Raw genomic sequence first — 27,481 nt, 5'->3', positions numbered from 1 at the left:
AGTGAAGAATGGACAATGGTATAGAAATGCAGTTATATACAAGGGTGCAACCTAATGGTAATGGGCAGAGGACAGAAACCTAGTAGGGCTGGTCTACACTAGCCTTTTTGTATAGCATTTCTTCCTCCCAGGTACAGGACATGACTCCTCTGCAATGAGGGCACTAGAGAGAGAAGAGATGGGGCTGGCGCTGTGATGCAGCAGGTTAAACCACCGCCTGCAGGACTGGCCCCATGCACATGGGACATCCTCTGCTGCTTTCCCAAGCACATTAGCAGGCAGCTGGATTTTAAGTGGAGTAACTAGGACATGAACCAGCACCCATATGGAAGGCCATAAAAAGAAATCAAAGGGATACAAATTGAGAAAAAGGAAGTCAAACTAACCCTATATGCAGATGACATGATTCTACATATAGGGGCAACCAAAGGTTCCAATAAGAGACTATTGGAACTCATAAAAGAACTTTATACAGTGACAGGATATAAAATTAACACACAAAAATCAATAGCCTTTGTATATGCAGGCAATGACATGGCTGAGAAAGAACTTCTAAGATCAATCCCATTCAAAATAGTTGCAAAAAATTAAATACCTTGGAATAAATTTAACCAAGAGGGTGAAAGATTTCTATGATAAAATTACAAAATTATAAAATATTACAGAAAGAAATAGAAGACAACACCAAAAATGGAAAAATTTTCCATGTTACTAGATTGGAAAAATTAATATCTTCAAAATGTCCATACTACTGAAGACAATTTACAGATTCAGTGCAATCCTGATCAAAATACCAGTGACATTCTTCTCAGATCTCAAAAAAAAAAAAAAAAGATACTGAAATTCATTTGAAAATGCAAGAGACCCTGAATAGCTAAAGCAATCTTATACAACAATAATAAAGCCAGAGGCATCACAATACCAGAGTTCAAGACATATTACAGGGCAGTTATGATCAAAACAGCCTGTTACTAGTACAAAAATAGACATGCAGACCAATGGAACAGAATAGAAACTCCAGAAACCAACCTACTCATCTAAACCAACTAATGTTTGACAGATGAGCTAAAAAACAATCCCTGTAGCAAGGACACTCTCTTCAAGAAATGGTGCTGGAAAATTGGATCTCCGCATACAGAAGTATGAAACAAGACCTCTACATTACATGTTACACAAAAATCAACTCAAAATAAAACCAAAGATCTAAATCTATGTCCTGATGCCATCAAACTAGAAGGGAACATTTGGGGAACTCTACAAGACATTGGCAGAGGCAAAGATTTCTTGGAAAAGACCCCAGAAGCACAGGCAATCAAAGCCAAAATTGACAAATGGGATTACATCAAGCTGAGAAGCTTCTTCACAGCAAAAGAAACACTCAGCAAAGTGAAGAGGCAACCGACAGAATTAGAGAAAATATTTGCAAAGTAAAAAACTGATAAAGGATTACTATCCAGAACCTCTAAAATGTTCAAGAGACTCAATAACAACAAAACAAACAATCCAGTTACGATTTGGGCAAAGGACTTGCACAGGCATTTTTCAAACGAGGAAATTCAGATGAACAACAGACACATGAAAAAATGCTCAGGACCACTAGCCATCAGGGAAACGCAAATCAAAACCACAATGAGGTTTTACCTCACCCTACTTAGGATAGTTCTCATATATAGATCAACAGACAATAAATGCTGGTGAGGATTTGGGGGAAAAGGTACCCTAATTCACTGTTGGTGGGAATGTAAACTTATGCAGCCATTGTGGAAGACAGTATGGAGATATCTCAGAAAGCTGAAAATAGATTTTCCATAGGACTCAGCCATTCCATTCCTGGGAATATACCCAAATGAAATGAATTGAGCCTAGAAAAGAATTGTCTGTATCCCTATGTTCAATGCAGCTCAATTTACAATAGCTAAGGTATGGACTCAACCTAGATGCCCACCAACTGATGACTGGATAAAGAAATTGTGATATACAGTATGGAATACTATTATAAAAAAGAATGAAATCCTATTGTTTACAACAAATGGATGCAATTGGAAACCATTATACTTAGTGAAATAATCCAATCCCAAAAAGAAAGATATCATATATTTTACCTTATTTGTGATAACTTATAGAGTACCCAAAATGTAATGTATAGGAGTGAAATTGACATTTTGAGATTCAATGATTGTTACAACCCTTATCTCTACTGTTGAGCAACAGTGTTTTTTCTTCTTATTGATTGTTCAACTCTTTACTTAGTGCATGGTTAATCTCATGAGGATAAAGTAAACTGAAAATAGATCATTGTAATAATTAAGAGAGGAAGAAAGGGTAGGAACATGATCAGGAGGGAGGGTAGGAAGAGAAGTATTACTATGTTCCTAATCTGTATCTATGAAATACATAAAATTGTTCACAGTAAAAATGTTTTAAAAATAAAAATATCAAAAACATAAATGTGTCAGATTAAAAAAGAAAAGCAATTCTTACTCCAGTAGTTTATGTCAATCTTTTAGAAAATTATTGTGCTATACTATTTTTAGAAAGGATATTTTAATGTCATTGGAAAGAAAGTTACAATAATACACATACAAATGAGCATGTCTATCTTGTAATCAGCATCCTCTTTAATGTGTTGCTCTGTTTCATGTACAACCTGTACAGTTATACCAATATAACTCTAATCTTTGCTTTTATTTTGGGCAAAAAAATCTTAGAGTCATCCATAACTTCATCCTTTCATTCATGTTCTAAATGTGGTCTATTTTTCCTTTCTGTTAGTTGTTACTTCAAAAAATCCCCCGAACGACCACATCTCAACTCTGCAGCTACTGTCCTTTTCTAACTCACCATTCTCTAGATCAGGAGTTTGTGCAGTGGTAGCCAGAACCACGGACCTAACATAGTTACTTAGGTGAGAACTTGGAATCATCATTGATTTTTGTCTTCCTTGCTGGCCTCTCCGATTCTTTAGCAAGACATGTAAACTGTACCTCAGTTTGTCCAGCAAGTAGCTGCTTTGTACCATTCCTTCTCACTACCTTGGTCTAAGCCAAGATTCTCAAGATATCAACCACAGAGATCCCGTCAATATATATATATATATATATATATATATATATAATGAAATGTCTTCATACAAAGCTCATAACATGTATGTTTCTCTTTACAGAGATATCTTTTTTTTTGAGGTGATAATTTTTTTTAAACTTTTATTTAATGAATATAAATTTCCAAAGTACAGCTTATGGATTACAATGGCTTCCCCCCCATAACGTCCCTCCCACCAGCAACCCTCCCCTTTCCCACTCCCTCTCCCCTTCCATTCACATCAAGATTCATTTTCATTTCTCTTTATATACAGAAGATCAGTTTAGCATACATTAAGTAAAGATTTCAACAGTTTGCTCCCACACAGAAACATAAAGTGAAAAATACTGTTTGAGTACTAGTTACAGCATTAAATCTCAATGCACAGCACACTTAGGACAAAGATCCTACATGAGAAGTAAGTGCCCAGTGACTCCTGTTGTTGACTTAACAAATTGACACTCTAGTTTATGGCCTCAGTAATCACCCTAGGCTCTTGTCATGAGCTGCCAAGGCTATGGAAGCCCCCTGAGTTCACTGACTCTGATCATATTTAGACAAGGCCATGGTCAAAGTGGAAGTTCTTATACAGAGATATCTTTAAAAATATTTAACGCAACATGATTCCCATGTTGGGTGGCAGTTTTGCATTGTTTTATTTTTCAATACAAATTAATAAATATATAAATAAAAGAATGTCTTGCTTGAGCCAATGTTGAGAATGTGTCATGAACCTAGTATTGTGATATTTTTGTTCTTCATAAAATAGCCATTTCTTCAAGTTAAGTTATTGTATCTCTAAAAATGTCACTTAAAAACCATCTATCTAACCTAAGCATTACTGGTTTACTCAGCAAACCATTATGCTTCCCATAACAGAGAAGTCTTTATGATCCATACTCTGACAGAGTAGTATGCTGAAAAATGTAGACACTGGACAGGTGAAGTTGGATGGGGAAAAAGGATAAGTTTCAAAGCTTGGGGGAATCCATGAGAAGGTGATAGTGGGATCTTTTCTACATAGAAAGGGGTAGAGGGATCGCTGAGCTAGTGGGGAGATTTTAAAAACCATGCAAGATTGCCTCTTCTTTGTTGACAATATTATCTAAACCTCATCTCCTCCCAAAGCATATAGTATTTTGGTTAATAATTTCCTGAATGCAAGAATTCAGTCTAAACAAAATATAGTCATAAGAGTATAGGGTTTTATTTGAATTACTGAGCAAGTTTAGGACACAAAACAATTAAGAAAGAAGATAGATGAAAATAACCTATTCCACACAGTAAAGATTATCCAAGCTTGTTGACATTTTTTGGCCACTGAAAAATAAGGGAAAAACTGTTTGCATTAATCTCTTGAATGTTCATTTGAATAATTAGTCCAGAAAATATTTTTAAAAATTCTGTTGGGACAAATTTTCTCTTCAGTTCATGTCTTTATTAAAATTAATGTCTACCCCCTAGATACTGTAGTTTCTTGTAAGTACATTTGTCCTTTCTTTTCATATGATATTGAAAGCTGAGAAATGGATTACTCTTCAATAAGTTCATAACCTAACAATGTAAAAACTTGTTGTCTCATGTTGTATAAGAAGTTTGAAGAACTGTATATAACTTGAAAAGAACAGCTAATCATACAAAACAAGCAAATCACAAAAATGCTCCAACAAAACACGCTGTTTCGAGATAGTCTTATGTCACAGTCACCTTCAAAAGTAAAAGTAAAAATGTCAGTGTAAGTGAAGAAATGGTCTGTTTACATTTGGAACATGTTTATGACAGTCATGATTTTATCAAGCCTTTGAGAATTTGGCATCTCTTTGCAGCAACACTGTGTGTCAATTATAATGTCCCTCTTAGATCTGTAAGACTTGGAACAAAAGGATGAAATCCCTTCACTTGTTGCACTTTATTCCCTTGTCACCGTTAAAGCAATATTTATTTTCCCCCTCCTTGCTTCTTGCAAGCCTGTAGTAAATCAAAAAAGTAAACTCTCAGACTCATTGTGTAAGGGGCTTACTTCTAGGCCTCTACAGTTGCCACAGTAACTAATTAGAAATTTGCATCTCTAAGAGAATTATTTAATGCTTATGTGTGAGCCCTTTTATTCTTCAGGCTTGGCCTTTTGCTAGGAAGCTCCTGGTAGATGTTGGGCCTCAAGGTCATACTGTACAAGCTCTGAACGTAGGTGGCCCTCGTTTCCCCTTTTTATCTGGATGATTCATACCCAGGGAAGAAAGTGCCTTGCCAGGTCTTTGTTGAATGGTGGGGCATCTGAAAGGCAGCACTTGATTCATTTAGGCGCCATTTGTTTTAAACCTGTAACTTCTTCCCCGTTGCTCATTAGCTAACTCTTGTGTAATTGAGTCATGCATGTTAAACTAGTAGAGTTATGTCAACCAAGCCACCAAGAGGGAATCCTCATTAAAACTGTGAAGGCCGAGACTACAGTATTGCCCAATTGCAAATGTTTTGCAAACTTGGACAACGTGAGTGTAATAGCAGAACACAGAAATGAATGGATTTGTGGAAGAGCTGTTTGTTCTCCAAGGTTTAAATCTGATATTCCCCATGGCAGAAAGAAGAGAGAAGCTTTTCTGTGTTGGAAAATCAGAGACAAGAGGGAGAGAGGGAAAGGACTGGGTAGTTCCAGGTAACTTGTCCTGAACCTGGAAACGCACTGACTATTTTCAGAGCCACCATCTTGTGCTGCAGACCCAGGTAGGATAGATATGGGATATAGAGGAGGAAGCATGAGTTTAGCACTTAGCAATCACCAGCCTATTATTCCCAAAGTCTGGGAGCCCCTGAGTTTACCCTAGTCATAGGACAAAATAAACATAGAATGAATCTTCAAAAAGATCATGGCAAATGAGTATAATAAAAATATGCATATATTTCAACATTTTTCCAGCAAAATAAACTACTTTTAATTCCATTCTCAATGAGCTTTTTGAAGTACCTTTGTCTATCCTATGAGGATGACCAAACTTGCAGGTAAGAATAGGTACAGTAGATCCATGTTAAGTGAAGTGTTATCCATAACAGCCAAATGATGCAAGCAATCCAAGTGTTCATCAACAGATGATAGGTATACAAAATGTGGTTTGCCTACCTTATACCCCATATAAAAATCAGCATACAATGGATCAATGATCTAAATCCAAGACTTGAAATCATCAAATTACTAGAGGAAAACATCAGGGAAATACTGCAAGACATTGGTATAGCAAAGATTTCTTGGTTAAGACCCCAGATGCATAGGCAATAAAGGCAAAAATAGACAAGTGGGACTATATTAAGCTAAGAAGCTTCTGCACTGCGAAGTGAAGGAAACATTCAACAAAGTAAAGAGACAACTCACAGAATGGGAGAAAATATTTGTAAACTATACATCTGATAAAGGATTAATATCCAGGATATATAAAAAGTTTAAGAAACTCAACAATAAAACGATCCCGTTAAGAAGTGGGCAAAAGACTTGAATAGGCATTTTTCAAAGTATGAAATGCAAATTGCCAACAGACACATGGAAAAATGCTTAAGATCACTAGCCATTAGAGAAATACAAATAAAAACCATAGTGATATTTCACCCCTCCCTAGTTAGAATGGCTACATTCCAAAAATCAAAAAAATAATAAATGCTGGTGGGAATGTAAACTGGTACAACCTTCAAGGAAAACAATATGGAGATTCCTCAGAAATCTGAAAATAGATCTACCATATGACCCAGGCTTTCCACTCTTGGGAATTTACCCAAAGGAAATGAATCAGCAAATGAAAGCAATATCTGTATTTGCATGTTTATAGCAGCTCAACTCACAGTAGCTAGATATGGAATCAACCCAGGTGTCCATCAACTGATGACTAGATAAAGAAATTGTAGTATACATACACTATGGAATAGTACTCAGCCATAAAAAGAATGAAATCCTCTCTTTTGCAACAAAATGGATGTGATTGGAGACTCATTATGCTTAGTGGAATAAGCCAGTCCCAGAAAGACAGATATCATATGTTTTCCTGATTTGTGGTAACTAATATATAGAGCACCAAAAATTTAATGTATGAGTAAAATTTACATTTTGAGATTTGATTATTATTTATAGCCCTTGTCTATACTCTTGAGGAACAGTGCTTTTTCTATTCATTCCTTGTTAAATTCTTTATTTCTTGGAGAGTTAAGCTTGTGGATATAATGTAAATTTTAAGTATGTCATCATAAAAACTAAAAAATACAAAAGGAAGGAGAAGGGAGGATGAGAACATGGGTGGGAGGGAGGGTATGGTGGGAAGTGTCACTTGTTCCTAAATCTGTATATATGAAATACATAACATTTGTTTGTCTTAAAAAATAAAAATAAATAAATAAATAAATAGTTGGGTGGTAGACTTCCAACTTTACTTTACTTTGTGTATTTTGTATATATGAGGAATTAAGCTAATGAATCATAAAGTAGACTATACACTTAGTTTTGGGAAGTATTCCAATTTTTCAAAAATTTTGAAAAAACAAATCTTTTGTGATTCCACTCATAGGAGATAACAGGAACAGTAAAATTCAGAGAAACAACGAATGGTAGCAGCCAGGGGCTGGGGTTGGTGTTGGGCAATAGGATGTTGTTTAATGGTAATAGTTTCAGTTTTGCAAAATGAAAAAAATTCTGCATATTGGTTACATAACAATATAGGTGCACTTAACTGAACTGTCCATTTAAACAGGATTCAGACAGTAGCTTTTACATTATGTGTACTTACCAAGATATTAAAAAGGACAGGCTTGTTGAAAGGGGGGAAATAGCCTGGTTTTAGAAGAGAACAAAAGAAAGGAACTCAACTCCTATGTCCTTCAAAGAGAATTAGACCAGGTTTGCCCAAGGTGAAAGAAAGCAGAGAAAAGCCAGACAGGTGCTTGCTCCCTAAAATAGGCTGCGGGTGCTCTGCTGATGGAGGCACCCACCTGGGGTCAGCCTGCTATCACCGTTCAGCCACAGCATCTACCCTTCTGGGGAAGGGATACTTTTTTTTAACAATTTATATTTTAAAAGGCATTTGAAGGCCACTTTTTGAGAGAGAGAGAGAGAGAGAGAGAGAGAGCGCCAACCAGACAGATCCTATCTACTTGTTCACCCTTCATTGCTCACAATTGAGCCAGGAACTCAGTTCAGGCCTCCCAGGTGGATGGCAGGGACCCAGTTACTTGAACCATCACCTGCTGCCTCCCAGGGTCAACATTAACAGCAAGTTGGAGTTAGGAGCTAGCGTATGTATTGAACTTAGATACTCCAATGTGGGATGCTGTGTCTTAACAGGCATCTTTAACCATGCAAAAAGAACGTTCGCTTGCACATATTCTGCAGGCAGTAGAATTAATTCTTTAGTTAATGATTATTTTTTAAACAGCTGTCGGGTAAAACGTTCATGTTGGTCTTTTAAACTGTGAACAAAAATGACTATCATTTGAATGATTTTCTGCAATGTTCACTTCTTTATTTCCATGATGTGTGAGGCTCATAAAGGCTAATTTAAGAAACTTGAATGATCTGTCAATTTTAAATGCAAAACTACATTACCTCAATTTTTCTGTTGATAAAAATGCCTGATGAGTTTAAAGACTGGATCCCTTCTGCCAGTGGGTTTTCCTTGAAGTTAGGAACTTTGGATATCTTCCCAATATAAGATAAGTGGCTTTGAATGATTTTTTAGGGACTAACATGGTGCTTATCCTATTGACAGTATATTTTATTTTTTTAAAGATTTATGTATTTATTTGAAAGTCAGAGTTACACAGAGAGAGAAGGAGAGGCAGAGAGAGAGAGAGGGAGAGGTCTTCCATCCGATGGTTCAACTCCTCAGATGGCCACAACGGCCAGAGCTTTGCTGATCTGAAGCCAGGAGCCAGGAGATTCTTCTGGGTCTCCCTCGTGGGTGCAGGGGCCCAAGGACTTGGGCTATCTTCTACTGCTTTTCCAGGCTGTAGCAGAGAGCTGGATCGGAAGTGGAGCAGCTGGGACTAGAACCGGTGCCCATATGGGATGCCAGCGCTGCAGGCCAGGGCGTTAACCAGCTGCGCCACAGTGCCAGCCCCAACAGTATACTTTAAAACTCAGTAAACTCTATTTATTGAACCAGAATTACATTTGTCTTTAACTTATTGCCATGAGTCAAAATTTCCAATGAGTTTTATAGAAGTTTGCCATTTAATTTTTGTACTCATTTCTAGCCCCCTAGAAAAGTTTGACCTAATAGCTAAGTTTCTAAAGCATATGAGCACATTTTCTCAAAACATGTAATGATCCTTAAGAAAAGAAAGATAAATATTACATATATATACAATAAATATATTATTCAATAAAGTAAAATAATTGTAAAGCTGCTTTTAAGATATGACATTACATACCATGCTTGCTGGAAATGTCTTAATTTCATAGCTGTTGGATTGCAGTTCGCATACTTGATCATCACCTACTAAATGGAAAGCTATTCACTCAGGGATGGATCAGTTTCTGTGGGCTCAGGTAATTCCATTCATACCTACATGTTGAGTAATAACCCTTCAGGTAGGAAAAGGAAGCCAAGAGAAGTAATTGATGATTAGGAATGAGCACTGAAATCTGAAATGTTGAAATCAGGCACGTAAAGACTAGAAAATATACCAGGATAGATAAAATAAAAAAAATACAACAAAATTTTTATAGGGATAACTTTTTCATTCATTCATTCTACTAATTCTCATATTTACCCCTGAATACCTTCTCATGACATTGTTAATACTCCTCCCAGTCACCTTTCCCTGTCAGGAGCGTGTGGAACACTTTTGCTCTTGTCATTTGCCGTGGTCTCTTACATGTTCCAAGTCTGTACTCTGCTTTGTTCTTTGTTCTGTCATCCACAGACTTGACAACCTTGCAAACAGAAGATGCTATCTCTCTCTCTCTCTCATATACGTGTGTGTGTGTGTGCGTGTGTATTGGATTATGCTTGCATGTAGGTTTGAAATTTTTACTATGTCTTTTATATATTCATGAGCCAGGCTAAATAAACATTGCTAGACTGAAAATTTATTTTTAAAGGACTCTTTGTGGCTTAATTTATTTTTATTTCATTTGAAAAGCAGAGAGAGAGAGAGAGAGAGAGGAAGAGAGAGAGAGAGAGAGAGATCTTTTACCTACTGGTCCACTCCATAAATGTCTGAAAGAGTTGGGGACTGGAATAGAATGAAGTCAGGAGCCCTGAACTCAATCTAGGGCTCTCATATTGGTTGCAGGGACTCAAGCTCTTGAGTGATCACTTGTTACCTCCCAAGGTGCACATGAGCAGGAAACGAATCAGGAATTGAGCCAGGACTTGAATCTAGGCATTCCAATGTCCAAGCAGCATAATAACCATTGCACCAAATGCCTGCACCTGTAACTATTTGTATTGATAATTACCTAAAGATACTATTTCCAGAAAATAAAGCCATACAAAAATAGCTCATGAATTTAATATCCAGGAAGGTTGACCAAACCACCTAGATTTCAAAGCAAAGTGGTTAGGAAATGGACTTGATAAAAGAAGATATTCCAGCCTGGGGTAGATCTACTAGCACAGTACAGCAAAGCAAAGCCAAAGAAGTTTGAATCTTTAAAAAGAGGGCATGATCTTCTCTATTGCTATGGTAAATTTCTGAGCTGAAAGAGAATTAGTATCTGCTTTGCCAGTGGTCAGCAGAAAACAGGCTTTCTTATACATTGCTTCTGGGAGAGTAAACTGGCCAAACTTTCAGCTAGGACATTTGAATTGGTTTGCCAAGATTACAGAAGTACATGCCTTTAAATCCAGTGCATTTGTTTCTAAGAATTTATTCTAAAGATATGTTCACTCATGTGCAAAATGACATGTGCACAAATGTCCTTGTTGCTTTGTTGTCCCTTGTGGCCAAAGTGGAAAATAACATAGACGTTTATCAGTACAGAGTTTGTGAAATCAATTGTATTACATACATATATTGGAACACATGTAGCTGCTCTTAAAAATGAGATTATTAAACATTGACATGGGTGATCTCCAAGGCTTATTGTTAAGTAAACAAATAAACAGAATCATCAAGGCAGAATAATAGACATTGCATGCTGCCCTTTGTGTACAATGAATGACATAAAAGATATATGAATTTGTTTGAATGTGTGCAAAATATTTTTTGGAAGAAAATACCAGAAACTGGTTTCAATGGTTAGCCCTGGATAGGACAGCTGAGTGGCTGGCATATAGGGGAAAAAGTGAGACATTTATTTCACTAACTTAAAAAAATGTGATTCACTGAGGTGAAATTCACAAAATGTACAATGAACTATATTAAAGTGAGTGACTCGGTGGCATGTAGTGTGTATGTTCATAACACATGTAACCACCAGCTCTGTCTTGTTCCAAAACATTTCCGTTGCTCTACACCTAAGCTCCTTACTCAACAAGCACTTCCTCCCCATCAACCCCTGGTGACCAATCATTTCTTTCTGTCTCTATGGATTTATCTATTCCAGACACTTCATATAAACTAATCATATAACATGTGACTTTTAGTGTCTGGTTTCTTAGCATAATTTTTTTTCAGGTTTTTTTTTTTTTTTGTATTTTTGAAAGTTAAATACATGTTTAAGTATCACATACTCAAAAACTAAAAAATTAAAAACTTTTTTTGATGAACACCATGGAATCTAAAGTAGAAGAGCCTTTTAACTTTTTACTTCAGAAATGGACATTCCGAGCAAGACTTAGAAATAAAGAAAACTACCCTTCCCTGTCGCTCCCCGTCTTCGTGGAGGAACGACACAGGACCCTGTGTTGTTCTTTCGTCTGCTCGGCCCTTCCCGGGTTTGCTGCTGGTTCTTCCCGGGTTGGCTACCATCCCTTCCACCTCCGTGGAAGGGCGGTTCCCCCTGCCACTTTCCCCACTTCCGCGGGGGAGTGGCACACCGCCGGCCGGCTCTCTCGGGGCTGCTCAGGTGTTCCTTCAGATAGATGTTCCTGGTGCATGTTGTCTCTCTCCTCCTTTATAGTCCTCTTCCACCAATCCCAACTCTGCTACCCACACGCCGAGTACGCTGCTCTCCTCCAATCAGGAGCAGGTCCTGCTGTTTATTGGTTGAACTGGAGGCAGCTGTGTAGAAGCTGTTTCCTCCTCTCCCAGCGCCATATTGTGGGAGAGCAGATGCATAGAATAAGTCTTAATTCCAGTAACAGTCTAGTCCGAGTTGCTCCCCACAGTTCCCCATGCAACATCTCATAATGCTTTTCCATTTGCACTCTTTCTTCTCACCATAAAAATACAATATACCCTGGGCTGGCGTGGGGGGGCTTATTTGGAGAACTCAGTTTCTCCTTGAGTGACTTTTGTCATTAATTTGCAAATAGTTGTCTTGAACAGTGCTCTCCTGTTATTTTACTGAGAACTTCAGCAGCCTGTGAAACTGCCCATAAGCCAAGCTTGGTACCAGCACTCTTTCTTGGTTCCGTCACCTTGTGTATCACAAAGTCAATCAGAAAAATATCGATATTACACCAAACTGTGGGAGGGAGCCCAGACCAAGGAATTTCTGCCTCAGGTAAGGAAATGTGGAAGTCCAGGGGAGCATTGCTGATAGAAATGTGACAACAGCTGTCACGCCATGCTTTGTCATTTAAGTGGAGATTGCAGAATAATTCCTCGATTCCGACTTGAAGCCTTTTTTTTATTTGACAGATAGATTTAAACAGTGAGAGAGAGACAGAGAGAAAGGTCTTCCTTCCATTGGTTCACCCCCGAAATGGCCACTACAGCTGGAGTTATGCCGGTCTGAAGCCAGGAGACAGGTGCTTCCTCCTGGTCTCCTATGTGGGTACAGGGGCCCAAGAACTTGGGCCATCCTCCACTGCCCTCCCGGGCCACAGCAGAGAGCTGGACTGGAAAAGGAGCAACCAGGATTAGAACCCGGTGCCCATATGGGATGCCGGCGCCGCAGGCAGAGGATTATCCAAGTGAGCCACGGCACCGGCCTACTTGCAGCCTTTTTTAATACCTAAAATATTGGAGTGGGATAAGAATTGACATGTCAGCTAAGCAGATCTCTTAATTATTTATGTAGAAATGTGCTCTAACACAGTGCAAGTTGCCCAGTGAGCAGATGCTCTCTCTCTAGAGCTAAGAGTTCTCGACCCAAGAGTTACTGTACTAGATAGACATAATTCCATCCTGGAGTAACCAACTTGCACCATGCTGCCCTCCTTGTTTTAACACTGGGAATTCCACGTCTCAGGATGGAGCAATTCAGCATGTCTCGTACCCATATTGCAGCCAAGAGCAGGGATGTCCAGGTAAGCCGTTATGGAGAAGCTGGTGGGGAAATAATGGGTTAAATTTGCAAAGTCAGGGAGAGATAAGAAGAATGTTAAACATTGTTTGTTTTTTGTTTTTTTTTTTTTTTTTTGTTTGTTTTTTTTTCTTAGCTTACACAGAATGTTTTCTGATCAGGGCACAGCTTTGGATGTATTCATGTCCGTTTTCATCGTATTTTTGGAACCATAGTTGTCAGGCAGCAGTGAGACGTTGCCGCTGTTAAGCAGAGTTGCAACAAGATCAAAGATGTCTTCTAGGAACGCCTTTCTAGGAATAATGTGTGTGATGACTGTGACAATGTGTGCAGTTGAGAAAACCAAATTCAGAAGTGAGAGAGAAGACCTGAAGGGGGTGAGTCTAGTGGGAGTAGGAAGATGTAGATATGTGGGGAGAAAAGCAAGTAGGAAGTGGTTGCTCTTGGACAGAGGAATATGCCGGAGTGAGGAGAACTGGAAACCACCCATGGTGATGGTTCTGGAACATGGCTGCAGATTCGAAAAACTTGGGCAAGACTTCTGTAAAATGCTGATGCCTCAGCACCTTCTCTACCATGATGACTTAATCAGCTACACTTGGGGGCTCAGATAAAGGTAATTGTAAAAAGCTTCCCTGGTGATTCTACTTCGCAGCTAGGAGTGCCAATCACTGGTTTAAGGCTTTCGGGGATATTTTGTGAGCTTTCATAGGATGGCTTTCTTCTTGGAAAAACTCCATCAACTATTTTCTTGTGGACACCTTAATCCTGCAGGAATTCCCAGGATTTCAGAGAAAGTGAGGCAGATTTGCACTGGTTCTAGAAGAACTGATGATTGAGAGTAGAGTCTCTTTACAATGTCTAATGTCTGAGACTGCCAGGCTCCTCCACAATTATCTAGTCATCGTACATTGAAAATGGCCTAATCATTTTATGTGGTTCAACTCATCGAATTTCTCCTCTTAGCCATCCTTCTAGGTGTGATCTTATTTTCATCTTCCACATGATAGACCTGAGGCTTGAAGAGGTTATGATGAGTAAGGGTAACAATGTGGACCAAACGTCCACACTCTCCTTTGTCTCCTACCATGGGCGTCTGTTCAATGGCCTGGGGGCAGTTCACAGCAGAAAATAAGGTCTACCTCTTGACCCAACTCAGTATCTGAACAAGGGGCAGGACTGAGCCCTCCACTACCACACACTTTTGATTCAGTTTTCATATTCAAGTTTCTACAAAGAAGCCGGAGACCACACAGCCTAAAGACATTAGTGACTGCCCACTGAAGTGAGTGAAAAAGTGTGATTTGTCTAGGCGATTTGTCCAGTACTGGTGAGACTGGTAACACACGAGGGAGAATAAATATTATAAATTGTATAACAGAAATTTCAAATCTGTTATAGGATAATTTGGGGGAACAAATGTCTCCATCATGATACACAATAGTTCACAAATGTTAAATAGTCATATTTCTATTTTTTGAAATGATAGAAAACTTAATAGAATTTCATGGCTTCTGCTGAAATGAAGCTCTGTATCTGGAATTATTTCAAAACTTTGGACAAACACAACATTAGCTATTAAGATAAAACATGTGAGCAGGATTAGAATAATATAGATCAGTGCTAGGTAATTCTCACGATTCTAGAATTCTATATCTTAGGTTTCTTTTTGTGGTGTTTAGTAAAAGACAAAACAAAACAAAAGAACATTTCTAAAGACTATTTGGTTTCCCAGATTATAGCATTCCATTTTATTTTACATATTTGCTGTTGATCCACGAAGCTATTCAAGATTGCAGGTTCTGAGGTTCTGCTAACTGGTATCCAGGATGCTGATGAGACCTATAGTAAAACTTTAAAACCTGCCTCTTCGCAAAGCACAGCATTCCAGTTTGGTTTTTCCAACTGTACTACCTCTTCTTCTCTCATGGCTTCCTTTTTGAAAACTTCAGGAACCCTAATTAACTCACAGAGGCATTGCAATATTAATGCGAGGCAAATATTAAAAAAACAAACAACCACAGCCGTACGACAAAAGCAACTCCAGAGCCATCCACTTTGTGTGTACAGAAGAAATTATACTGCTCCTCCTTATAAATAAAGGGTTTGCGATGTGCCGCTCCCTTTCTGGAGGGGAGGGGTGCTTACTGATGCTGCATCTGTTTTGTCAGAGCATCAGCTAATGGAGAAAGTTAATTGTGTTGGTTGTAAGGCCACCTGTCACACACATGCCTCATTTCCATACTAATGGTCCAGCAGTGGCAGGCAGTGTGCTCTCTGCAGTCACAGCTACTGCCTCTTTGGAAACGTGGGCCAAATGTGCCTATGCAGCAACTGTAGGCCTTGTATGTGAATGCCTCTAGTATTGTGTCTGCGAGAGCTTGGATTAACCCCCTACTGGCGGCTCCAAACTGGATCCGCAGTCAAAGTGGGGACACAGAAAATGCTGCTGTGGGGGTGAGGACCAAGGCCGAGGTGAACCTGCTGGGAGAGACAGCTTTTGGGTTTCAGAGTTTTAGAGAATAATTTTCTGTCTAGCCAACTCACTCCCTGTTAGTGGGGAGGAAGAGGGGAAGGGGAGAAACGGAATGAAAATTCTTAGTACTTAACTTCTCCTTTAAGAACAGCTTCTACATATTGCTTCAGTCTAGTATTGAGGACTCCGTATTTTCACAACCTTCCTTGCCTTTCTGCATGTATATCCTTTGGGAAACCTGCAGGTCTCACTCTCATTGGCAGAGGCCAGTGTCGGAGCTCTGCCTAGTGCCGTTCTGACCTGCAAGTGATCGCAAGCAGCCTTGCATCCTAACTATATGTGCTCTGGGCAGCGCTTTGTCCAGTAGCACTCTGTTACCAATTGCCTGAATCACAGACACAGCTGAGGAATCGATGCCCCCAAGAAGAGCTTGATGAATATTTTAGTGGGAGACTATTAGATGCGATTGGAGAGTGGTGGCTGTCCCCTCCGTGAGGCAAGCTAATAACATTGAGAGCTATTTCTCCCAGTTCCTAACCCCGAAGATGGAGGCAAATTCCAGCTTCTGTTTCTTTGGGATCCTTTTGTATATGGCTTTCTGTGACCTTACACAACCGTCATAAAGGGATTTGGGGCCACGCGCCAAATGCTACAGCACTGCCTGCTCTTAGAGAGATGGGAAACACATGGGCCAGGCTGCTTATGTTTTTTAATGGCTAATTTTCGTAGGATTGGTGATTATTTTAGGCTAGCTTCTCTCTATTCTTGTGTAAACATAAATTTTAGCAAGGATGTCATAGACATTGGCAGACAGGACCGAAGTCAGGCAGGTAGTGGTTCTGACCACACAGCAAGGTGAAATGTCCTAGGCAGGGACGTACTCTCTGGGTTATGCACTGTCAGATGAGGGTGTTCTGTCTTCTTGGGGGGGGGGTCCCCTAAGGCAGCCCTGGAAGCCAGACCTCGGAGGCTGCAGAATGTAAGAGTATCCCTGCTTCAAAGCCCCAAGGCTGCTGCAAACCCTGTAGGTAGCTGACCTGACTAAGGTCTGCAAGGGCGGAGTTCAGTAGGGTGCTCCAGAGAACAGCAATAAAGAAGAGGGTTTTTGGCCACAATGAGGACCCAGCACAGATTCCATAGAAAAGCTTAGTGGCTATTCAGAGTCTGCAACCTCAACCAAGCCATTGAGGCTGCCCAGTGTCCTTGCACATAACCTGAATTGGCCCCTTCCTCTGTTCCTTGCCATAACTACCTCTAGCCTATACAAATAATTAATGTATTTGAGAGGCAGAGATAAAGAGATGGAGGAGTCCAGCATTAGAACTGCTGGCAGGAGACACAAACCTATGCTCATGAGAAGGGAAGCTGATGGCGCACTGATGGTGGTTTGGTGAACTGACAGCTGGTGTGGGTGGGGGGCGTTCAGACCAGATCTTCGGAAACAGGCAAAGGCCCACGCTGTCTAGGTCATTGAATTTATCTGTCTCCATTTGGGGTTCAGTATCTTCAAGAAGCCAGCCTGGCCTATGTACCCAAAGAGATTCTCCACTCTTTTCTTTGCAGCCTAAAACCCTAGTCTGCTTCACAAATTAGAACATCCCATATCATATCCAATAGCAATTCACTGAGGCTTATGCAAGCTCCTAAAATAGCTTTCTGCTCCACTGAACTTCACCCAGCCCCTTCACGGCTCCAATACCACTCCCCCCCCCCCCCCAACAAGGTCTTCCTGGATTCCTTTGAACTCCAGGCATTTTAGTTGCCGCTTTCGTCTTCTCCATCTGTTTTTGCCCTGAATTTTAATGTCCTTTTATTTGACTATGCATGCGAGTTGTTTCCTCCTTAAGGATACAGGCTCCGTAAGTGTAAGTGTAGGAAACGGAGTTTATGGGACAGTGTTGGTTGTGGGAAAAAAGGAGTAGAGGTAGAAAATGAAAGTTCCTTTGACAAAAATTGGTTACTTACATTTTAATTAATATTTTCCCTTGGAAGAAAACCCTTGTGTTTTGTCACTTACCATGCAGCACTGGGTTAGTTTTTTACACTGGGGTTCATGGTCCTGAGCTGTCAGGAGAACCACATCTGCCTACCCAATGGCTTCTTGAAAACGGCAAGAGGAACTCCACTTGTTAACTGAAAGATGCGATCCAAGTGCGTCTGTTGGCCAGAAATGGATTTTCTCACGTGGTAGCATGCAGCTCTTTCATAGAGGGGTTGTGTATTTTGGAAGCAACTTAATACCCTTATGGAAACTTGAAACAAACAAACAAAAAAGTCTGGCAATCTCGGCTCTAAAATGATTTGCTCCAAGGAAGCTCTCCTTACTTGGGAAGGCCCTCTGCCGGGTGGATCAAATGAAACCACACAATGCAGCTCCAGACTCAAAACACTTTTACCCCTCTTTTCCACCAAGGGTAGAATGTTAGACCTTTGAATGTGTGAAATCAGAAAGTACAGAGCTAAGACTTTCTCCACTTCTGTTTGAGACTTCTGTTGAGATTGCATTTATCCAAATCTCATCTGGGGAGGACATGAAGGGGTATTGGGGTCCCCATCACTTACACTGTCTGTTTGCATTAAGATTTTCTTCTTTACCAGTAGCTAATTGAGCTTTTTCTTTGGAAATCTTTGATTCCCTATTTAATTTTGTGGGCACTATTTGCTTGTGCTAGTTGCTACTCAATTGGAACCTCATGGCTGTGCTTTGAGTGGATGGAGTCCATGAGAGATGTTGTGCTTATTTTTACCAGTACCCTCCCCACTCACTCACTATATTTCTACCAAGTGCACATGATCTGCTGGCTCCATGCTAGGTGTTTAAGAAAATCGTGGCAAGTTTGCCAAACTTCGTGCTATAGAAATACCGTAGAGAACACAATCGTACTACAAAATATTAATGCCTTGTTTGAAGTCCAGATCCATCTGGCACCTGTATTGCTATCTGCCAATCCTAAATCATGATCTTTGTCTTCACATGGTTATTCGAGCACCCTCTGGTGATCACGACACTGTGTGGTGAGAGCTATCAGCCAAGGCAAGGTGCAGAAAGGTTATTCAAGAAAAAAAGCGCCAGTGAAGCTGAGCTGAGCTGTGAAGGTGAGCGGGGGTCAGCCGCATACGTGTTCTGCCTGGGACAGTTTTCCAGGCAAAAGGATCAGCCTTTTGGAGGTTGTAAGTTAGGAAGCAGCTTGGTGGTTGCACTTAAGGGGAGAGGAGGGAGTTCCTGGTGAGACCTGGCTGCACACCCAGTCCCCACCCCTTGTGTGACCACTCTTTTCTCCCAGTTGTCTCCCACTTTTATTTAAGCTGCCATGAGTACATTTTCTTTTATCTTTCTTTCTTTTTTTTTTTTTTTTTGACAGGCAGAGTGGATAGTGTGAGTGAGAGAGAGACAGAGAGAAAGGTCTTCCTTTTCCGTTGGTTCACCCTCCAATGGTTGCCGCGGCCGGCGCGCTGCGGCCGGCGCACCACGCTGATCCGATGGCAGGAGCCAGGTACTTCTCCTGGTCTCCCATGGGGTGCAGGGCCCAAGGACTTGGGCCATCCTCCACTGCCTTCGCTGGCCACAGCAGAGAGCTGGCCTGGAAGAGGAGCAATCGGGACAGAATCCTGCGCCCAAACTGGGACTAGAACCCAGTGTGCCGGTGCCGCAAGGTGGAGGAGGATTAGCCTAGTGAACCGCGGCGCCGGCTCATTTTCATTGCTTACAAGTAAAAACCATCCTAGCTGAGAAAAGCAAACACTTACAGATGCCAAAGCAGTGAGCCTAAGTGGAGGTTCTAATTTTTGGTGGAAGAAGGGTGGTTAAATTAGAGAGGTGACTTAGCTGAGAGAAATCTCATGTGTGTATGGCCAGAGTTTCTCCTGGACAGTCTCCTAGGTCATCCACTGCAAAGAAGTTGAGAAGCATTCAGGAGGGAGGCAGACAGGAGAGGGATGGCTTGCTTTCCTTTCCTGTTCATCCAGGACACTGACGCCAGCCACAATGCAGGGGACTGGCAGTTTTCAATCATGCTCCTTCTGATAGCTATTTGTGTGTTACTGAGATGGTATTGGATGCATTTTTGTAAGTTGAATTGGGATCCATTGAGAGTTGATAGGTGGAGACTACTGTGGTCAGCCCACAGGGGCACAATGGATCCCCAAAATATTTGGCTCCAGTGATACTAGGGTGCAGATATGGTTTTCACACAAAGGCCCACATGATGGAAGCTTAACTGATGAGTTGGAGGTAGTAGAACCTTTAAGAGATGGCATCTACCAGGAGGTAAGGAAGCTAGGCCATGGGATCCCACCCTTGTGAGTAGATTACTACTGTCTTGAGGGACTTCTAGTTGTCACAGGACTAAATTAGTACTGAAAAAGTGGTTTTTAAAATAATTTATTATTATTATTTTTGTGGAGTGCATAATTATGGCATGTATATAAGTGCTTTATTATATATTTGACTTACAAATATTTTCTCCTTGCATGGCTTACATTTTCATTTTCTTTGTTTTTAAATATTTTATTTATTTATTTATTTTATAAGATTTATTTATTTATCTGAAAATCAGAATTAGAGACACAGAGAGAAAGATTGTTTATACTCTGGTTTACTCTTCAAATGGCCACAAGGGCCAGGACTGGACCATGCTGAAGTCAGGAGCCAGGAGTTTCATCTATGTCTCCCATGTGGATGCAGGGGCCCAAGGGCTTAGGCCATCCTCCACTGCTTTCTCAGGCCTTAGCAGAGAGCTGGATTGGACGTGCATTTGATCTGGCAATATGGGATGCTGGCATTGCAGACAGTGTCTTAACCTGCTGTGTTACAGCGCCATCCCTAAGCTTTTATCTATTTATGTGAAAGGCAGAGTAGTAAAGAAAAATGGAGAGAGAGAGAGAGAGAGATAGAGAGAGAGAGAGAGAGAGAGATGAGAATCTTTTATCTGCTGGTTCACTTCCCAGATGGCCACAATAGTTGGTTCTGGGGCAGGCTGAAGCCAGGAGACAGGAGTTCCATTCTGGTCTTCCACATGAGTAGCAGGAGACCAAGTATTGAGCCATCTTCCACTGCTGTCCCAGGCTCATTAGCAAGGGATTGGATTGAAAGCTGAGTAGCTGAGACTGGAGCTGTGACTCAGCAGGTTAGAGTCCCAGCCTGCAATGCCAGCATCCCATATGGGTAGTTCAAGCTTCAGCTGTTCCACTTCTGATCCAGCTTGTTGCTAATGTGCCTGGGAAAGCAATCAAAGATGGTCCAAGTGTTTGGGCCCCTGCACTCATGTAACAGACCTGGAAGAAGCTCCTGGCTCCTGGCTTTGTTCTGGGTCTGTCCTGGCTGCAAGTGGATGAAAGATTCCAACCCCCCCCCCCCCCCGCCCCGTCCCATCTTTCCTTCTCTGTCTATAACTCTGCCTTTCAAATAAATAAATAAGCTTTTAAAAGTAAGAAAGCAGAGTAGCTGGGACTTGAACTACTGATCTAAGATGTCTGCATCACAGGGGCTGTCTTAACCTACTGCACCACAATGCTGGCCCCAAACTGAGTTGTCATGAGGCAAGGCCATCCCACCTGTTTGGCCCCTTCTGTATGTGTTTAGTTTACTTTCTTCATCCCTGTCATGTTGTAATACAGATAAGGGGCCCTCGTCAGGACATCACTGCCAGGCTGTTTGAACCCTCCTACTACCAGAATCACATGCCAATCAAACATCGTTACTTGATGAGTTATGCAGCCTCAGCTATTTTGTTATAGCAACACAAAATGGACTAAGGCAGGTGAATACCCATGATGCCATACACACACCAATGGAATATGGAAAGTCTTGTAACTCACACAATGAGGCTTTCTGGGGAGAGCAGAGCAGGCTCCCAAGCAGATTCAAACATGGCTTGAGAGAGCAGTGAAAGAACTTGGCTTTGTTTTATTGTGGCTGGGGGATGAGACTGGGCTGACGCTTCCCGGGCTTGGTCAGGGTCTATGAGACTTGAGCAAAGGAGAGAGCACCCAGACTTTTTTTTTTTTTAATCAGCTTGTCTGGAAGTGGAGCAAGAAGGGAAGAGGGAGGATTGGAAATGGTTTGCAAACATCCAAAGTGGGGTGAGACTCTTTAATATAAAGGCATTTTTCAGTATTTCACCTTTCTGATTCTGATTGATAACACTGTAGTTTAAAAATTCAATACGTTAGTGGGTAACTTTGCACTAGCTTCTATCTTAGATGTTTCAAAGGCTCTGGTTGGAAAGACAAGCACATGCTAATAGGATATTTTGAAGACAATTTAATAAAGAGGTGATTAACACAAGTGTGGGATACTCTACACTCTGGGGCTGATAGTAACAGCTGGGGCTCCACGTAATCTCCCTTCCTATGGAAGGAGGCAAAGGACAGGTTGCCAGAACTGAGAAAGACAGACAGATGGAGTAAGGAGAGAGCTGTGTGCAGAGGGTGCTTCACAGGAGCTGTATCCTCAAATCAGGGAAATTCGCCACCTGTAAATATCTCCTTGAGGCAGGAGCCAAGGAGCTCACAACGCATGTGGCAACCTCACGCTCCCTTCTCACTCCAAACTCCTGCCAGTACCCCCCTTGGCCATCCTGACGACAGTGCAAGCAGGAAGCTGCTCACTGCGGTGGCATGGAAAGGCCGGCTTCCGACATGCAGAACAGAATGCAGGTGATCTGCAGGAGCGGGAGCAGGTGTCTTGCTTCAGCAGTTGCATTGGTTTTCTCCTCTGGCAGTGGGATGCAAGTGTGAGTCTACCCACAGACAACAAAGAAAAGGCTGCCCTTTCTCCTGCGAAGGCCCACAGGTCTTACAGACAAAATGGTATTTTAAACTGGTGGTTTTCACTACCTGTATAGCATTATTTGTAACATGGAAAGAGGCATGATGTGTGCCCTCATTCTCTCTCTGTTTTCACTTAATGTTAGAAATTCAGAGAAAAGAAGAGCCAGGACGTGACAACATACAAATCTGTATGTCAGTATGCCTCAGAGCTTTGGACATAGTGAGCGCTCAATAGATGTCAATCAAAGATTGACAGCTGCAAAGATGGCCTTTTCTGTCTTGTCCATACCAAAGTGTAGCTCAGTTATCAAAGTATCCCATCTGCTTGCCACATACTCTGTGCTAATTAATTCATGTGTTTGGAGTATGTTCACACAGGACAGGGGTACTGAAACTAACTGGTCCATAAACCAGTTGTTTGGTGTTGTCTGATTCTATTTCTAATCTTTTCCTATGGAGTCAGAATTTAACGTTGCCACAAATTGAAAACAATGTAACAGCTTTTCTGAAATTTATTTTTCACTCTAAAATGCATTTGCATTTTGAAATACTGATTGCTAGCCTTCGTTTTCACCCAATTTTGTTTATAGCACTAGAAATAGAGCAATGTGACTTTGTTCCTTTTATTACTTCACTCCGATGCCCAAAGGGATGACGTCAAAATCATTAAGCAAATGGCAGAAAGCAATCAATGTTCCCAATTAGAAGGTCACACAATAAGGAAAGACAAAAATAAAATACAGAAAATCACTCATTGGTTTGGCATGAAAATCTTCAAATTTTCATCAATCCACAAGTAAAACATGGAAATGAGCAGCATGGCTTCATTACTTGGTAATGACTCTCCGGCGAGCAATGGACTGGGTCTGTTGAGTCATAGACAGTTTTGAAAACCCCTCTGGGCTAAAAAAGTTTTTCAAAAAGAGCCACAAGCAACTGAGATTGAACTTTTCTCTTGGGGTGGACCTCCAGACTCCTCAAACAGCCCAGGCTAGAATAAAAGTGCACATTCAGGGTCGCTAGAATCACTGCAAGAAGGAGCAGTTTTGTGGATTAACACTATGTGGGGAACAGAAGTAAGCGTGTCTGCAAGTGTGGCCCTGGAGCACGAGGCCTCCTGTGATATCTGCAAAATCCGCCCAAGGTTTTCCAGTCTTCCAGGCTTAGTTTTTGTTTTCTTTTTCCTTCCTTCCTTCCTTCCTTCCTTCCTTCCTTCCTTCCTTCCTTCCTTCCTTCCTTCCTTCTTTCTTTTCTTTTCCTTTCTTTTTTCTTTCTTTCTTTCTTTCTTTCTTTCTTTCTTTCTTTCTTTCTTTCTTTCTTTCTTTCTTTCTCTCTCTCTCTCTCTCTTTCTTTCTTTCTTTCTTTTTCTTTCCTTTCTTCCTCTCTCTCCCCACTCTCTTTCTTTCTTTCCATTTATTTATTTATTTATTTATTTATTTATTTATTTTTTTTTGACAGGCAGAGTGGACAGTGAGAGAGAGAGACAGAGAGAAAGGTCTTCCTTTGCCGTTGGTTCACCCTCCAATGGCCGCCGCGGCCGGCGCGCTGCGGCCGGCGCACCGCGCTGATCCGATGGCAGGAGCCAGGAGCCAGGTGCTTTTCCTGGTCTCCCATGGGGTGCAGGGCCCAAGCACCTGGGCCATCCTCCACTGCACTCCCTGGCCACAGCAGAGGGCTGGCCTGGAAGAGGGGCAACCGGGACAGAATCCGGCGCCCCGACCGGGACTAGAACCCGGTGTGCCGGCGCCGCTAGGCGGAGGATTAGCCTAGTGAGCCGCGGCGCCGGCCCATTTATTTATTTATTTGAAAATCAAAGCTACAGAGCAAGAGAGAGAAACACACAGAGAGAGATCCTCCATCCACTGGTTCACTCCCTAGATAGTCACAACAACCAGAGCTGGGCCAGGCTGAAGTCGGGAATCAGGAGCTTCTTCTGGGTCTCCCACATGGGTGGCAGGAGCCCAAGCACTTGAGCCATCTTCTGCTGCTTTTCTCAGGCCCATTAGCGGGGAGCTGGATTGGATGTGGAGCAGCAGGGTCATGTATTAGAGTCCATATGGGCTGCTGGGGTAGCAGGCCATGGCTTTACCTACTACACCACAATGCTATGCTGGAGGACTCCAAGCTTAGATTTCATGACAAGGACCTCTGGGGTTTTTCCCCCTAGTTTGGCAAGCAGCCTAACAAATGAAGCCTTTAGTATGCTGACGGTTATAGCTCTTGATTAGTGTCAGGTCAGAATGAACTAAATATATACTATGATGCCTTTCTCAGGGGCAGCTGTCACTTGAATGTGTCAACATAAAATGTTTGCTTTCTGTTACATACATATGGGATTCTTTAAAATACTCTTAAGTGAAATGCTATGCTGAGTGCACCCCACACACCGATTATATCTGGGAAATCACTCACGATCAACACTTCTTGGTGCTGGCTGCAGGGTGTTGTCTTCTGACACAGAGGATTGGCAGTCATTTTGAGACCAATGGCAGCCTTGATTTGATTCCCCCAATACTTGTTTTCCCCTAATAGTGTAAAAATTGCTTGTGGTTTGGAATAATTTGATGGAAAAACTAGAAATCTGGGTTCCCAACATGTCCTTCTCTTTCTTTCCCTGATTATTTAAGATATACACAGTAGTTGTTTAAATCCTATTGGAAACAATAATTGTGAATATATTTTGATATTTTCCATTCCTAGATTCTTTTTTTTTTAAAAGCTTTATTTATTTATTTGAGAGGCAGAGAGAGAGAGAGAGAGAGAGAGATCTTCCGTCTGCTGATTCAGTTCCCAAATGACCAACAACAGCCTGAGCTGGGCCGATCTGAAGCCAGGATCCAGAAGCTTCTTCCAGGTCTCCCACGTGAGTGCAGGGGCCCAAGCACTTTAGCCATCTTCCACTGCTTTCTCAGGCCATCAGGAGAGCTGGATCAGAAGTGGAGCAGCTGAGACTCCAACTAACTCCCACATGGGATGCCACCACCAAAGGCAGTGGCTTACTCTACTATGACACAGCACCAGCCCCTCATGTATTATTTTTTAAGCTTTTATTTAATGAATGCAAATTTCATAGATACAACTTTAGGAATATAGTGGTTCTTACTCCTATACCCGCCCTCCCACTCCTACTCCTGTCCCACCTCCTACTCCCTCTCCCATCCCAATCTTCATTAAGATTCATTTTTAATTACATACAGAAGACCAACTCTATACTAAGTAAAGACTTCAACATTTTGTATCTCCCCAATGTATAAAGTAGTTTGAGAACAAATTTTGCAGTTAATTCTCATAGTACAACTCATTCAGGACAGAGGTCCTACATGGGGAGTAAGTGCATAGTGACTTCTGTTGTTAATTTAACAATTAAAACTCTTATTTATGATGTCAGTGATTACTTGAGGCTCTTTCCATGAGCTGCCAAGGCTATGGAAGCCTTTTAAGACCACAATCTCTGGCAGCATTTAGGCAGGGCCATAGGCAAAGTGGAAGTTCTCTCCTCACTTCAGAGAAAACTACATCCTTCTTCAATGGCCCCTTCTTTCTACTGGGTCTCAGTCACAGAGATCCTTCATGTAGAATATTTTCTGTCAACAGTGTAGGCTTTCTATGCCTAAAATGCTCTAATGGGCTTTTTAGCCAGATCCAAATGCCTTAAGCACTGATTCTGAGTTCAGAGTGCTGTTTAGGGCTTTTGTCATTTTATGAGTCTGCTGTGTGGACTGCTTCCCATGTTGGAAAATTCTCTCCTTTTTAATTCTATCTATTATTATCAGCAGACACTTGGCTTTATTTATGTGATTACTTTGACACTTAATCCTACCTATATGATCAATTACACACTTAATATGATCACTTTAATATGTAAGATGACATTAGTTTCACCCAGCTTAATAGGATTTGGAGTCCCCTGGCAAGTTTTTAGCTTTACGCTTAGGGGTAAGTCTGTGGGAACATGTGCCGAACTGGACATCTCCTCCCTCTTATTCCCACTCTTATTTTTTACATGGATCAATTTTCAATTGAATTTAAACACCTAACAATAATTCTTTGTTAAGTAAAGAATTCAAACAGTAGTATTAAGTAGAAAAAGAAAATAGTAAAAAGAATAAAGTAATAAGCTGTTCCTCGACAGTCAGGACAAGGGCTGTTCAAGTCATTGTTTCTCATAGTGTCCATTTCACTTCTACAGGTTTCCTTTTAGGTGCTCAGTTAGTTGTCACAGATCAGGAAAGAACATTTGATATTTGTCCCTTTGGGACTGACTTATTTCACTCAGCATGATGTTTTCCAGATTCCTCCATTTTGTTGCAAATGACTAGATCTCATTTTTTTTAAACACTGTGTAGTATTCCATAGAGCACATATCCCATAATTTCTTTATCCAGTCTTCCATTGACAGGCATTTAGGTTGATTCCATGTCTTAGCTATTATGAATTTAGCTGCAATAAACATGGAGGTGCAGCTAGCTCTTTTATTTGCCGATTTAATTTCCCTTGAGTAAATTCCAAGGAGTGGGATGGCTGGATCATGTGGTAGGACTATATTCAGATTTCTGAAGTATCTACAAACTGTCTTCCATAGTGGCTTTACCAGTTTGCGTTACCACCAACAGTGGATTAGGGCACCTTTTCCTCCACATCCTTGCCAGTGTTTGTTGTTTGTTGATTTCTGTATGAAATCAATTCTAACCAGGGTGAGGTGAAACCTCATTGTGGTTTTGATTTGAATTTCCCTGATGACTAGTGATCCTGAACATTTTTCATGTGTCTGTTGGTCATTTGGATTTCCTCTTTTGAAAAATGTCTGCTTACATCCTTGGCCC

The sequence above is a fragment of the Oryctolagus cuniculus genome, chromosome 5 (genome assembly GCF_051225735.1).
Source record: "Oryctolagus cuniculus isolate XC-2025 breed Fujian yellow rabbit chromosome 5, ASM5122573v1, whole genome shotgun sequence".
NCBI lineage: Eukaryota > Metazoa > Chordata > Mammalia > Lagomorpha > Leporidae > Oryctolagus > Oryctolagus cuniculus.
The sequence above is the reverse complement of the archived record's forward strand: the minus strand, read 5'-3'. Positions refer to the sequence as shown.